We start from the raw sequence: 16,211 nt of genomic DNA on the forward strand, positions 1-16,211 counted from the left end.
TGGGGAGGAAGTAATCTCCAGGGAATATCTGCTTCTCCAGGAAGTAGGGATGAGACAAGTAGCCTTTCTTCAGCTTGCATTTCATATGATGGCAATCCAACACATGAAGGCTGGAGGGGCTCCATATTACTGATCTAAAAATGGAGCTAACAGGGGGACCTGGCTGGCTTAGTAGGTAGAACATGGGACTCCTGATCTCAGGGTTGTGAGTTCGAGTCCCATACTGGGTCAGGCGCTGGATGTAGAGATTACTTAAAAAAAAAAAAAATCTTAAATGAAATGAAATTGGAGCTAACAGTATGCAACTATTTCACAAAGCACAACAAATTATTCTACCTATTGTGGCCTAATCCCAATCTAAATAAGGACAGTATGTGTACTGAAATAAAGAAGTTTCATACAGATAAAATATTCTTTTCCATTTCTTAATGAAAATTCTGCTGTCAGATGCTCTAGAACCAGTCTCCTCAGGAGGTGACTTGTATTTAGAAGGGTGGTGGGCATGGGATTTATTTCCTTTTAACCTACACAAAGCTTTAGTTTTTTAATTTTTCCTAGGAGGAGGGGATGAATCGCTACCTGATATTCAGGGATAAACTAAATTTGGGGTTAAGAGTATATAGTTGGCACAAATTCAATGCTCGAGTGGAAACTATAAATGATTTCTTTAACTGTATGCCAAACTGAATAATCTCCCCGGGAAAAGAACCTCCTCCTCCTCCTGCCTTTCCTACCTCCTGCCCCTCCCCCACCAACACTGCCTCCCCGCTGTGCAAAGAGCCCTTTGTCCTGCCCCGCACTTATCTAGCTGTTTGGCCATATTGACAGGCCAGCTAAAAGCATAATAAGGGAGTCAGTCTGACATAAGCAGCTGGCAATTTGAAACAAAAATCTTCCTTTTCTACTCAGACCAAATCCTGCTGCAGAAGTCTGAGGCTCCTCCCATGCTTCCATCTATTTTTCAAACAGAGCAGCAAGGAATACGGCATTTTCCTTCAATTACGTAGCACATCAAAAACTTGAACCCCCAGATAGAAACAAATTCTTACAAATTCCCATATCCACTGCTTATTTTATGATTCATAACATAGGCCAAGGTGTATCCCCTGCTCTGGGTGTACATAACTAACATAGGTAAGGAAATAATTCTTACTACTTCAATTTGCCATCAAAACTCTGAGAATTCTCAGACTACAAGGAAGACAGAAAAGGTCAGAAGAGAAAGCAGTCAGACCAAACCAACACTCATATACATAAGGCAAAACTGACCAATAAGCTTAGTGTTTAAAAATACAAAGATATTATTCCAATAAGCAGAAAATTCCTTTTTTCCTGTATTTATACCAAATATACTTAATGTGACCCTTACATCTTTCCCTGCGGTATTCAACAAACAAAATCAATATGATGGAAAAACTGAGTGAGACAGGATAGGATTACAAATTCCTTGTTCAGTGAAGGCTCCTATACAGTAGGCTGAGATTTAGCGTCATTATTTCTTTATTATCTCTCATGGTTTCCTTTATAAAGTGTTAAAAGCTTTTTCTAAGGTGATGCTTTCTAACAGCAACCCCCCAACACACACACACCATTCCTGGGTAACATTTATAGAACTGAATATAAAATAGGACACTTTTCATAAGACTAAATGACTTAACAAAATATGTATTAATAACTGAAAGAAATGGTATTCCATCTTTCATCAATTTCTCTGAACCTTCACCAGAAGAGAAATCAATCACTGAAGCAAGTGAAAGGTTAAAAATGTCATTTCACTACATATTTTGGAATTTTTCACAGTAAGGAATGGTAACAATCCTTGTCTATCACAGATGCATTACACTTACTTTCTACGGAGTGCCTCTGAAAAGATGTTTTTAAGCAAATTACAAATAACCACCAGCTGTATTACTAAATATACATTATCTCACAGATTTTACAGAGTTCAGAGTAAGTTTTGTTTGTCATAAAGAAAATATTCCTATCAAGAAGTTTTAGTTTCCAACACCTGAAACAATTTTTATAAATCAAATTCACTACTAGGCCTTCTAGTTTCAAATTAAATTGACAAATCACCAGAGCTGAACCAGAAGTTAGAAGAAAATTTTATTCTAGATCATTATCCAATTTTCAATAATAAGATCCATCCAATTTACGACTTGTTAACTACTGTCTCGTTTCATAAGTTATTTCAATACAAAGAGGATAAAGTGAAAGTGGTTGTCTACATATCTCCATTTTGCACTATATTATTTTCCCATCGAAAATAAAAAAATGAAATGGCAACTCTCACCCAGAAAGGCCAGAATAAGTTCAGAAAGGATGTAAGATCCCAGACACAAAAGAGTAGAAGATATAAAAATTCTCAAGCATACTGGTTAAATAAATCCTATGAAAAGGGTTTCTATGATCTTTCAGAAAATGATTACATCAAGACCACAAAGGGTTCTAAACAATAGGATATACAACTGAAAAAGCAATTATTTTACAAGGTAACTTTCATACTATGTAAACTAAAAGACATATTTATATCTAAGCTATGTTAAACAACCAGTATGAGTGAAACCATCTTTATTTGATATGGGATCTTTTATATGTGATACTAATAAAAATAGAACCACCTAAAATATTATTCATTAAGGTTCTGTTTCATTAGTCTGTTTGTATCATTGAGAGACAATGCAAGCCACATTTGTGAATGACAAAATTCATTTCCATTCTTTTTAATTCCCTGCCACAAATGCCAGAGTCATATTACACATTATAGATGACTGTGGGATTTAAGTACATGAACACGAGACTGGAAATATGAAAATTCTAAGGGAAAAAAAAATAGGAGGCAAGAGTCTTGGGGGTGTGGGGGAAGAAAACACATGGGTATCCGTTAAATACTGTATGAGTGGTGGTATATCTGAGTGATGGTTCTCCTTCAAGTACTTCCATACTCAACAAACTGTTCTGCCTAATCAGAGATCTGCCTAATGTGCAGGAGCTGTGGAGGGAGAGACCACATAAGGGGCTCAGAGGCTATCTTCTCAGGTATCCTGTACTCTAGACTTACTCGATTTCTAAATATTACTTCTGGTACATCCTTTATTTCAGATGGATCATGGCCAAACAAACATCCTTGTGATCTTAGAAGACTATATCCAACATATATATAATGAATCAATATTTTAGGTCAAACGCCAAAGAAATAATCTAATCTGGAGAAGTCTATACTAATACAGAAATTAAGAAAATACTTCTGAAATTTATATTTAGAAATCATTCCAAAAAGAGTAGTTCTTCTTAGAGTTTACAATTCCAAATGTAGTAATATGTTTAGCAAAACATCTATTTAATGAGGTAAATGTGGCCTAACAACTTGAGGGAAGGAAGGAAACACACAAACAATAAAATGTCAAAATTCAGTAATTAAAGAGATGGAGGAAACATGTCAGTTGCAGAAAAAAGAACTGATTTTTCCCATTCTGGTTCTCAGAAAGATCCTTAAATTCTTATTAACTTTGGTTATAAAGGGATTCAAAAATTAAAACTAATGGAACTTTCAGACCTATGCAAGCACAAATCCCCAGATAAACACCAAAAATCTGACAAACAACAACAACAAGAAAAACCCACAAAAAACAAAAATAAGAAGGATCTTTAACTATGATCCAGTTTCCAGATGCTGATATCCATAAATGGGTAAAAGGTTATGAATTGCTCTCATCTCCCCACCAATAAAATGCAAACCAGCTCAGCAGTGAAAATTCCCAGGAAAGCAAGGTTTCTTCTTAGTCCTGAAGCAGCCATCGCCTAAGTGCAGCTCCCTGCAGCCAACAGCATTAATGGACGCTGCACTGCTGTCCTTCCCTGGAGACAGCAGCCAGCACTACTCAAGCTTCTCACGTAGCAACCAGAGCTCCAGAGCCAGCAGCTGCTGCTGCCTTGTATACTCACCCCTGTGATCCAACCCAAAGGAACAACCTTCTCCTCACCCCACCCCCACTCCTTACACACTCTTTTTTCTTTTTTTTGGACCAGTGCTCCATGCCAGAAGGGCTGGAATTATGCTTTTAGAAACAAACAGTCCTAAAGTCACCCTTTTAAACTAAGACCTTTTTATTTAAAAAAAATCAAAATTTACCAAATAAATTCTAAATATCTATTTTTAAATTAAGCCAGCAATCTAGGAATGAAGATTAACTTTTCATCTTTAAAAGGTCAATTTTCACTCTTTATAGTCAAATTTAAATTTGCAGCTAGAGGTAGAGCCTTGTGTCTTGTACTATCGAAGGGCAGAATTCATTTTTCTATACATAATGACAGAGTAACCCTTAAAGACTCTAATCCCATAACGGGCCAGAATTTTGGGCTAGAGAAGAAAACTAATGATCCTCTTGAGAAAACTGGAAGAAATCCAATATAAAAAAAATTGTCCTGGGTCTTCCAAGAGGCCCAGAAACCTCTGATTATGTGAATATTGCTTTAGTCCTAGCTCAGATTCCACACATCTAAAATTACCACTTACAACTTTTCTGAGTGACCTAAAAACATCAATAACATAAAATTAACCACCAAGAAATTTTCCCAAATTGGAGATACACATTCTCCTGAAAAATCTCTCAACACTCAAGTGGATCCTCCCAAATCAAAAGTATAGCCTTGCAACATCTGCCCAACAAAATAATGTAAATATGACCTTGATCACAAATATGTCATTTAAAAGCAACTTGCCTAGTCAAGTTATAAAGGAAATTAGCAGGGAACCTGGGGATTCTTTCAGCACCATGACCACGGGGTAAATTGGAGAAATGAACTAAAGTACAGACAAAGCCCAATGGAACCCTGAGCTCTGGGTAAGAAATGAGTTACTGGTGAACACATTGCACAAGTAACATGAGAAAGCAGAAAACGCAGGTCATACACGCACCCCTGACCCAGACCAGCAGAGCTGGCTGCAGCATCAGTATCCAAGGGAAAGACCAGTTATTCCTAAGAAGTGAGACGAGCAAAGGCGCCCTATAGAATAAATTAGCATAGAAGGGGCTTTCCCAACAGTTCAACTTTCCCTCTCACGCAATTCACCTACTTAAAAAACCAGGGCTTTTTCTCACCACCATTCACCTCACATCACTGGCTTCCACAATTCATAAAGGGGAATTTTTCTGCTTTTCAAGACGTTCTCAAATGATCGCTCTCCACGCCCAAGGCAGGAAAAACGACACATTCTGGCTCAACTCCAAGCCTGAACCCTACAAATTCAACGAGGCTATCTCAGATACTGGGGCATACGCCACTGAGAGCCCAAGAATGTGAAGTGGGGGTGGCGAAGGTAACGTCTTTAGTGTGGGAAAAGAAGCAATCATCTGAGATGGGGACACGAGAACGATAGTGAAGGCGTCCAGGAACATTACGGAGGGGGGGGATTAAGGCTCCCCCTCCCCCAGAGATCAGAGTTGTCACAAGGCCGCGCGAAAGGGGGTGGGGGCGGGGGTTAGGGGAGAGAGAAAAAAAAAGTATGCCTGTGCATTTTTAGAAGAGGGCAGGGAGAGGCCTATCCTTAAGTAAAAGGTAAACGTGGAGTAGGCAGTTCCCAGGAAAAGGGGTGAAGAGGCGTGGGGGAGGGGAAGCGTCCTGACCCAGGAAAGGCACGAAAAGGGTAGTGGGGTCGACTAGATTACGGAGGTGGACTCTACCTCTGAGAAAGAAGGGTGCAACGGTGTGTGTGGGGCGGCGAGAGGGATGAGAAGGGGCAGCATCCTCCTACTAAGAGCCTGGGGAGGGCCAGGCCCACGTCCCGAGAGCGAGCGCGGGGAGACGGAGGAGGTGACCCTTCCCTCCCCCAGGGCCCGGTCGTGAGGGTAGGTCTCTCTTTTCTGTCGGACCCTTACCTTGTCCCAGGCGCTGCCGGGGCCTGGGCCCGGGCTGCGGCGCACAGCACTCCCGGGAGGCAGCAGGACTCGAGTTAGGCCCAACGCGGCGCCACGGCGTTTCCTGGCCGGGAATGGCCCGTGCCCGTGAAGTGGGGGTGGGGGGCAGAAAGGCGGAGCGAGCCAAAGGCGGGGAGGGGGAAGGGCCAGGGAAGGAGGGGGGGCCGGCACTACAGTGTTGGCGGACTGGCGGGACTGGGGCTGCGTGAGTCTCTCAGCGCAGGCGGGCGGCGGCCGCCCCTCCCCCGGCGGCGGCGGCGGCGGCGGCGGCAGCTCACTCAGCCCGCTGCCCGAGCGGAAACGCCACTGACCGCACGGGGATTCCCAGCGCCGGCGCCAGGGGCACCCGGGACACGCCCCCTCCCGCCGCGCCATTGGCCTCTCCGCCCACCGCCCCGCATCCATTGGCCAGCTCGCCGCCAATCAGCGGAAGCCGCCGGGGCCGCCTAGAGAAGAGGCTGTGCTCTGGGGCTCCGGCTCCTCAGAGAGCTTCGGCTAGGTAGGGGAGCGGGACTCTGGTGGGAGGGGGGGGGTCCGGTGGATTGGGGGAGATGGGTGGTTGAGGCGGTCTGGCCGATAGATGGGGTTTGCCTTCCCCCTCGGGAAGTCGGGAATGTAACGTTTGTTAAGCTGGAAGGGAAGGAGGTGGTCAGAGGCAGGCAGGAGTGCGGCCCGCCCTGCGGCAACCGGAGGGGGAGGGAGAAGAGCGGAAAAGGCTCGAATCCGGATGGAGCCATTGCTCCTGCAGAGGGAGGAGCGCTTCCGGCTCACCTCTTGTCACTGATTGGCCGCTTTTCCTCCCGCCGTGTGTGAAAACACAAATGGCGTGTTTTGGTTGGAGTAAAGCGCCTGTCAGTTACAGCCTCGAGAGTGCGCAGCCGCTTGGGGACTCTCGCGTTGCTCCCTGGGTGGGATGGGTAGGTAGTTGGGGTGGGGAGAGGGCTGGAGGAGCGGGCGCGGTCGACCTCCCGCGGTGGGGGGGGGGGGTGTCAGGGAAAGTGCCTCCCGCGCGGGCGTCTGGCCACCCGCCCCTTCCTTGGAAGGAGTCGGTTTACCCGCCGCCTGCTAGGCTTCGGCGTCTGATTGGTTACTGAAGCCCGGGGAACGGCCCCTTGCCATTGGCTCGGGTCCCAAATGAGCGAAACCACTGAGCGGTTCGGTAGGGGTGGCGGGGAGGCGGTCGTTGGTACGGTCCTTCCCAAGGCCCAGCGCCGCAGTGTCTGGCCCTGCGCCCCTGCGCAACGTGGCAGGAAGCGCGCGCTGGAGGCGGAGGCGGGCTGCTGGGTTGAGGCTTCTGGGTGGCGGCGACGGCGGCTCCGCCCCGGGCGCCCGCCACCTTAAGGACGAGACAAGCCGGATCTGCTCTCGGACTCGCGGGGGTGGGGGAAAGGAGCGGGGGTCAGTCTTGCTGGTTTGTGGGAGAGAGGTGCGTGTTCTCCAAAAATCGGCGCGAGCTGCAATCCTGAGGGATCTGCAGTGGAGGAGGCGGAGTGAAGGCCGCACCCTTCTCGGTAGGGGGAGGGGAGTGCTGCAATACCTTTATGGGAGTTCTTTGCTGCCTCCTGTCTCCTAAGGACCGCCCTGGGCCTAGAAGAATCCCTCCCTCCCCCGCGATCTCGTCATAGCCTCCATGTCAAGTCGCTGCTTCTCGATTGTGGGCGGGACTCTTGCCCAGGCTTAACCTGGTGCCTGGGCGTTGTCCTGCAGGGAGACTGAGCAGGTGTAAGATTTCTCTCTTCCCACAGACTTGAGTTTGTGTCACAAAGTAATTATAATAGGGGTGGAGGAGGGAAATGGGAGTCCAGGCGTTCACCTTGGGCTGATTTTATGCAGCAAAACTGCGTGTTATTACAACTTCAGGATCCTTTTTGTAGTATTTTTCCTGTAGATAAAAGGAAATAGATTAAAGGCATGACTATCAGAGGTTTTTACCACCTTTGAAGACCTTGCTTACACCACCGAAATAGAGCATTTCAGATTAAATAGTAATCTTAAATATTTAAGACCCCTTCCCTTGCATCCCTAGGGTTAAGGATCTTAGCAATTCACACTCCTACTTTGAGACTATTTTGTATTTGTTGTACTTGCTCTTTCAGCCCCCAGACATAACATTGGCTTTCTCCTGTCCTGTTTTTTGCAGCCAGGTGAGTTGTGAAACCAGACAGATTGGATGTACCACCAATTAAGGCTACACAGTTTGAGCAGAGGCCTCACCCTTACCCAGCAAATCATTTATTCCTCCTTTATGGATTTTCTGGAATGTTTACCTTGTTTTACATTTTATCTTTGTCCTCAACTAGGATTCTATTCCTTGATCCTCTTCACAGTCCAGATGACCTTGAGTACTGCCTTACTGAGAATTTGATATGAGGTTCAGCAATATCTCCCTTTTACCTCCTTTGAATGTCTCTTAATCCACCTTTATTTATTTTTCATCAGTTAGTAACTGGGCTTGATTGCCTTAATGTTGATAGCTTCCAAACTGGTGTCTCTGCCTCCTGGTAGCATCTTCTGTGTTGTTGGGACAATTGTCCTAACATAGAGGTAGAGCCAATAATGACTGATGCAACTCTTAACTGGCTTCTAACTACTCACAGGATGAATTATGAATTCATCAACATGAACGCGATGTACAAGGTCCCTCAATTGGCTTTTGTCAACAACTTGTTCATTTGCTACAGTTTTCTACACAGACCTCTCGAGTCATTCTGGACTGATCGTTTACCCAAATCATAGTGACGTTGTCATACCTCTTTGTAGGCTGGTTCCTTATGGAACAGTGCCCTCGGCGCTCCTTACTTTTCAAATACCCTCTCCCCTATGATCTTGACTTCTGTGATCTATCATCCTATAAGCCAAACACCTCTAAAGAAAGGTTAGCAGTGCTTTCTCCTGATCTCAGCAGGTTGAATCAGCATTTCTCAGGTTGTTATTGCTTGTTTAAATTCTCTTAACTATTCAGAGCTTCTTGAGGGCACAGGTTCTTGTTGAGTCTTGTACCACTAAGCTGCTAGAATGTGCCTTGATGCCTTGCCAATCCTAAGAAAAATGGAATGGGTGACATGTAGATGTCTTTATAAGGTTTGATAGGTTATTGATCTCTGAATAGTTTTGTAAGCTTGTGCTCTAGATTAGTACTGTCCAATAGAATCTGCAGGGATGGGAATGTTCTGCCTTTTTGCCAACCAATGTAGTAGCCACTAACCCTATATTACTGTTGCACTGGAAATGTGGCTAGTGTGACTAAAGAACTGAATTTTCAACTTTATGTAATTTAAATTGCCACAGTATAAATTGTAGCTGTGGCCACAAACTTGTGTTGTGGGTTGCTGAATACTTAATGTGAATGTTGATAACTTTCTCTTAATGCTGAGCACTAAGGAAGCAAAAGTTGGCCTATTTAGTTTATTTTTATCTTCCCTGCTTGTTTTACCTTTATCTGTACACTTTAGCTGTACTTAGCTGAGAGCCAAATTCAACAAGCCGTTACTTTAAACCTTCCTTGGACAACAGTATGTTGAGAAAGCAAAGCAGGCGTTGACTAGTTTGGATTTCAAAAACCAATGTGTAATGAATTTTAGGAAAGTGGGATTTCATTAAACCATAATAGTGACAGAAGTTTAGCTAGGAATAGGGACTATATCTGATGCCAATGAAACCAGGCCTAAATTTCAGTCCTATAAGGTTTCGTTTTTGGAGAAACTTCATCAGAGGAGGCCAGGGCCTAAGTGTCATATGCCTGTCATATGGAAGTTTCATCCTGATAAAGTGTAAATTAATAGATATATCCTAACACCAAAATATTTGATTTATCTGCTAATATAACCTGTTGTAAATGACAATTTTTTTACTTAAAATTTCTTACACTTATAAGACCCTTAGGATGGGAATCTTAAAACCGGTCAGTGCACACCAGTTACTGTTTAGTGCAGACTTCCAGTCCCATACCCAAAGATTCTGAATCCAGTTAAGGCAGAGGGGTGGGAGGCACTGGAATTCCGTACCGAGTTCCTTATTTCCTTCTGATATTGGGGACTCAGGGACCACACTGGATATACAGCCCCTGGGCTATAGTACACCTATATATCTGACAAAAATGGTTGCAGTTTCAGAGAGACCTCTAATATTTTGTGTGTTCTTTACTTTGTAATTTTTTCCCTCAACTTTTTTTTTCCCTTTCAAAAAACTGAATGAATGGAAAAACATGTTGAGACAATGAGTACTGATGTTTAATACATTTTGGAAACTTGCAGGTCAGATTGTTTTTTTTTGTAAAACAGATACTAAATATTCCAAATACATTTTTAAAAAACCATAGTATTGCCTTTCTTGTCTGTTTTCCCAATAAATGCATTCCTCAGGGACTTATTTTTGATTCCCCAATGCCTGAACACAGAGCTGGGTACTTAATAAATGTTGGTTTTATTAATTTATATGTAAAATTGGTTTTCAAATAATAGCAAAGTCTACAAAACACAGACACATGTCTCCTTTTATGGAGAAATTTTAGGGTCATACTTAACCCAAGTCTCATTCTATTTATAGAAGAGACTACTGCATCATGGTCTCTGAATGCATCTGTCCAATGTTGAGCTCTTCCTTGGGTTTCCTGTATAAACCATTGCACTTATCCTCTTCCTGTGCTTCACTTCCTTTGGCTTTATTTTTTAATAAACCAGCTATCTATCTCCTTTTGTAATAGAGCCATGTTCTGTGTTTGTTTTTTGTTTTTGTTTTTTTACAGAGCATGTGAGCAGGAGAGAGGGGCAGAGGAAGAGAGAGAATCTTAGGCTCCACTTTCAGCACGAAGCCTGATGCAGTGCTTGGGGCTTTATCCCACAACCCTGGGATCACCACCTGAGCCAAAATCAAGAGTTGGATGCTCAACCGACTGAGCCACCCTATATGACCCCAAGCCATATTGTTTCTTATGCTTCTAGGACAAAAGTATATTGAACACTTCTTACTTTGAGAAAGTTGAAGGTTTTGTAAAGGCTTTTTACATTTTTTTAGATTGGCAAAATTTGAGCCACATAATGTTCCTGCCATGTATTTTTTATGCAAAGAGGAGGTTTGGTATCATTATGCTTTGCAACTGTTAATCCAGAATTTGATAGGGATCAGCATCACAAGGATAAGACTACTTTGACTATTTTTAGGCCAATCTTATGTAGAGCACTTTGGCAGGCTGGGAATTTTTTGTTATTTTACCTACTGGCATACTACTATATGCTGGAGGACATATTTCAGAAGACTTTTTTTTCCTTATCCATGACTCCCCATTCTTGATGGAGTGGGTAAGAAACTGGATTATTAGAGAGCTGTTAGTAGCATGGAATTAAACATTGAGGTTTATTTTATCCAATGGGCCAGGGTTGAACCTGAGTGTCCTGATATCGTGGTATATACCTTCTTGGTGATTACAGAGGCTATTTCTGCCTCTTTGATTGCATCTCATAGTCATGATTACATTTAATAATCTTGCTTTCCAGGTTTTTGCCTTGAGTTCACAGTTAACACCGATTTTTACCAATTTGCCCTGGCACTTAGTCATCCTATTTTTTAGTTTTTGTGTTTTTTTTAAACATGTTTAATATTGGATCTTCCTGTTGACAGCAGTAACATATTTTCAGATTATGTTTATAGAATTGATTATTTTACTAGCCAACTAACCTAACCCCACCTCTAGGGTATGGATTCTGGTCAAGTCAGTCAACATTCTTCATAACCTTTCCTCTTTTTCCTGACCTTTGGTTAAAAATCTCTTCCCAAACTATTTACTATAATAAATAATGACAACATGGTTCTAGTGCCTGCTATAGGCAAAGCCTAACGTAAATAGTTGGGTTAGAAGAAATGAATAATCATGGAATGCCACTTCTGTAACACATAGTGTGCTAAACTGCCAGTGTATTTAGTGTGGTCCTCATACATAAAACCCCATCTTCCAGAGTAGAAAACTAGAACTCCTTGAGGTTGAAAAACCTTAATCTGTTAAGGGCCAGGGATTCTAGATTCAAACTGGTCTGATTTGCTTAGTCAGTATTCCTTATCGGTGTATGGTACTACCTTTCTCTATTGGAAACAGTCTTTTAGGAAATTAATCTGACTACAGGATACCAGATGGGTTCCAGGGATGGAGAAATTTGAAGTTCTTTTACAGTAGTTCAGACATGAGGTATGGGGTGATTTGGTGTAGAGTGATGGCAATCAAAATGGAAAGAAGCGAAAGGACTCAATAACTGACCATGTCAATTGCTGAGAACTGTCTCAGCACACTTCTTAAGGAAGCCTACCTTGGTGCCCTCAGCTCTGCTACATTGGGTCTCTCACTTGAATGTTGTCACAGCACTTCTGACCATTATAATTAAGTTACTAATTGTGTGATTCAAGTTTTCCCCCACCTTTTTAGATTGCTCCTTGAGGACAGGACCGTGCTTTTTTCTGGCTGTGTCCTTGTTGCTTAAAGAGGCCTTCAGGGTCAAAACTTTCCTAATACTGAGATGATGTTATTTACCTTTTCAGCTCATTCTCACAAGTGTGCAGGGGTTATACAATGTGTGATGACCTCACTGATACTAATCAAAGGGTGCTGTATATATTGAATTATCTAGAATTTCTTAAGGCGGTGTATTTAGGGTGTGAATATTTACATTTCTAGAAATTAGTTTTTAGGTTATACCTTCTACAATCCCAGCAACCCCCAGTATTGTGCAATTGTTATTTTGAAATCCTATAATTTTCGTTTTGCCTAAGCATAAATGTAAGTACTTTCTGTTGCTGCAATGTTTTAAATATTTCCTTAAAACTTCTAAATTTTTAAATCTAAATACAACTTTTTAAGAGTAACTTTATTCTAAAACTAATTACATGTGTATATATATATATATATATAATTTTTTTTTTTTTTTTTTGAGAGAGCACATGTGCAAGTGTGGGAGTGTCACAGAGGGAAAGAGAATCCCAAGCAGGCTCCACACTGTCAGCACAGAGCCCTACATGAACTGCAAGATGATGACCTGAGGCAAGATCAAGAGTCAGACGCTTAACCAACTGAGTCACTCAGGCACCCCTGTATTTTTTAAAGAATGGGTCACTGGGTTTAAAAAATTGTAAGACTACTTGTTCAACCCACACCCACTATCTATGTCTAAAAATGGAAAAAAGATTAAACAGTAATATATTGCACAGTTCTCATAGGAAGAATCAACTGCAAAGAAACTAAGAAAAAGTGACAGAAATATCTTAAAGGATGAGTTACTATATTATATGGGCTGGAGAAACATTCCACAATAGCTGAGAAACTTTACAAACAGCCATATACACAGTTGACATTCCTGATTGTCTGCTGGTTGAAAAGTAAAAATCACGGCAGTGCCATTTTTTTCAACAGTACATGGTCATGTTAAACACTGTGTTGCAGACTTGAAGTCTGGGTTAATACCTCGCCTGTAGAAGTATATTTAAGCCTGAGAAACATGGCTGGGCTTGTTATTTTGCATGTATTTGTCTTGCATCAGCTAGTCAGAGACTATTCTGTCAAAGCTTGGCAACAAACCCAACATGTCCTAAACCAGCTAAAGTGTTGAGTAATTTAATTATTTTATTTAGTAATCTCTACACCAGTGTGGGGCTTGAGCTCACAAACCCTGAGATGAAAATTTGTATCCTCTGTCGACTGAGCCAGCCAGGCATCCCTTTAACAACTCTTTAAAATCCTCTGGTTTATCCTGATATTTTCACTAACAGTGAAAAAGCAAAAGTTGGTCAAGCTGCCTGCATCTCGGCATTAATCAAGGCAGTGGCATCAAACTATAGTATTGACTGCCATGCATTGGAAGGGGAAGGGGTGGTAGGAGTTTCAGTTTTCCTGTGAAAACAGTAAAATTATTTTATGAAACCTGGACCTTGAGTATGGAACTTTATTATTTTTTTTAATGTGTAATTTGTTGTCAATTTGGTTTCCATACAACACCCAGTGCTCATCCCAATAGGTGCCCTCCTCAATGCGCATCACCCACTTTCCCCTCTCCCGCACCACCCATCAACCCTGTTCTCAGTATTTAAGAGTCTCTTATGGTTTGCCTCCTTCCCTGTCTTAGTATGAGTACTGAAATGCAAAGTTTGCATATAGGACTTAAGCTTGTTTAAAGTACAAGTGGTTGTCTTATGAAAAAGCGGTCATGTGATTGACTTGCAGGCTGAATTAGTGATTTTCTTTTCACAGCATTTTTACTTCAATGACTGTCAGAGTTGGCTATCTGGCTGACATTTAAAAAATTTTTTTTAACATTTATTTATTTTTGAGACAGAGAGACAGAGCATGAACGGGGGAGGGTTAGAGAGAGAGGGAGACACAGAATCTGAAACAGGCTCCAGGCTCTGAGCTGTCAGCGCAGAGCCTGATGCAGGGCTCGAACTCAGAGCGCGAGATGGTGGCCTGAGCCAAAGTCAAGAGGCCTAACCGACTGAGCCACCCAGGCGCCCCTGGCAGACATTTTTAAGTGTAAAGAAATACCTTTCAAAGAAAAACAGTTGACAGCACTTGTCAGTGATAAACTCAAAGTCTGAAGTGAAAATTAGAATTTGGGAAAACTTATACCCACTATCAGGAGCTTCTCTTCCTAATGATTAAAGGAACTTTGGGTTTTTGGTTTTTTTTTTTAATGAGCTAAGTAGTGATATAAATATGATTTGTAGAAATTATAAGCTGGACCAGGGCTCGGGAGGTTTATGTAACTCAGTAAACCGTAATTTCCAAATGACCAATACATGAAATGACAAAAAAAAGTTGCAAATAAGTTAACATATCTCAACCAATTGAATGTGAAGATAAAAATCCAGTGCCTTCTATTAAGGCAGACATGTAAATGAGTTGGAATAATGTAAAACAGCATCACTGTCGAAAATAAAGTTACTTCTGTGAGTGCATCTTTTTTCTTTTTTATATGTTTATTTTTGGGAAAGAACCATCACCAGCAGAGGGGCAGGGGGAGGGAGACAGAAGATGCAAAGCTGGTTCTGTACTGACAACAAGGAGCCCAATGCAGGGCTCAGCATAAACCATGAGATCACGATTTGAGCTGAAGTTGGACACTAGAGAGAATCTTAACCCAGCTCTATGCTCGTGTGGAGGTTGGATCCCATGAGGGTAGGATCATGACCTGAGCTGAATTCAAGTCCGACGTTCAACCGACTGAGCCACCTAGGTGCCCTGTATGTACATTCTTAAAATTTGGTGCAGGAGAGACCTGTTTCCTCTGAGCTTTAAAAAAAAAGAAATGTACCAAGGTACAAAACTTTCACCATATCCCCTGAAATTCCCACAAAACACCTCACCTAAACTTGGGAAAAGCTGTGTTGAAAATAAGGATATCTATCTTTATGCTTAACTCACTAATGTTAAACACTCATAAGCTTTACTGGACTTGTTGGTATTTTACAGACCTTTTAAAAATACTTCCTGTTTTTTCAATCTTCGGCTTTGGGCCCATGCAGTGGAGACCTGAGCCATATCTAACATGGATATACCAGAACCTACAGTTTTGGCAGTTTCCTGAAAGTCTTCCTACTATTTTAAAAGAAACATTTCAACAAATGTTTCTCTTTCTAGCCCTAGACATTGTCAGTCCTTAGGAGATAACCGTCATACTTCCATTAAACTTATGAAATCTTTTATTTTTTGTTTCCCTCAAGTTTATGGACTCTTACAATAACAGAATGTCTGGTTCATAAGTCATTTTGTGTTCAGATTCCCTTCCCTTTTCACATTCCCATGGTACAGGAGGCCGGGTTCAAGGTCACATAACTACTTGGTGATTGCATCATGTATAGCCCCATCCCAGTTCTTCAGTCTTCAGCCCATTTCCTGTTGTCACATTAAAAAACCTAATGGGAGGAAGATAGCAAAGTGGTAGAGAGTGTACACTGCGTATGTACATCATCTCAAAATTAGTCTTGTCATGTTTTTACAGTGGTATTTCATAGAACTAAAGCTATGATGGCTCAAACCCAAGTTTGTTACAATTAAAAATTAGGCCAACATGCAAAAATACTTGTTTATTAGCAACTATGCCCACACTGGTAGGTACTATGTCAGGCACATGGTAAACAGTGGTGACAAGAGATAGGGCCCTTGTACTTTCCCAGTTCTACAGATTACTGACCAACAGACGTTAAAATGGTGTATTAGATGTGAAAGATTGTTTTATGTTGAACCCAAAATAGTGTAACGGTGCATTCTGATAGTAAAAACTCCAGTCTAGGATACACACCCCTTATAAATGTCTCATT

General features: G+C 41.9%; 1 protein-coding gene and 1 long non-coding RNA gene across 8 annotated transcripts in view; one reads left to right on the top strand and one right to left on the bottom strand.

Annotated features, from left to right (window-relative positions):
• The window catches only part of SETD5 (SET domain containing 5), an 83,152-nt gene extending 76,938 nt beyond the window's left edge, over nt 1–6,214 (bottom strand). For 5 of the 7 annotated variants that reach the window (XM_058726118.1, XM_058726114.1, XM_058726115.1 and 2 more), the window contains exon 1: nt 5,880–6,213. The gene's annotated coding sequence lies outside the window, so the exon portion shown is untranslated. Of the gene's footprint in view, nt 1–5,879 lie in introns of all 7 variants that reach the window. The other 2 variants (XM_058726110.1, XM_058726109.1) reach the window with 1 other exon arrangement.
• Nucleotides 6,215–6,423: 209 nt separating this feature from the next.
• Nucleotides 6,424–14,844, top strand: LOC131509847 (uncharacterized). Its single transcript, XR_009260719.1, has 2 exons — nt 6,424–11,319; nt 12,836–14,844. It is a non-coding gene; the product is annotated as an uncharacterized LOC131509847 (long non-coding RNA).
• The last annotated feature ends 1,367 nt before the right edge of the window (nt 14,845–16,211 follow it).

Source organism: Neofelis nebulosa, chromosome 4 (genome assembly GCF_028018385.1).
Source record: "Neofelis nebulosa isolate mNeoNeb1 chromosome 4, mNeoNeb1.pri, whole genome shotgun sequence".
Lineage (NCBI taxonomy): Eukaryota > Metazoa > Chordata > Mammalia > Carnivora > Felidae > Neofelis > Neofelis nebulosa.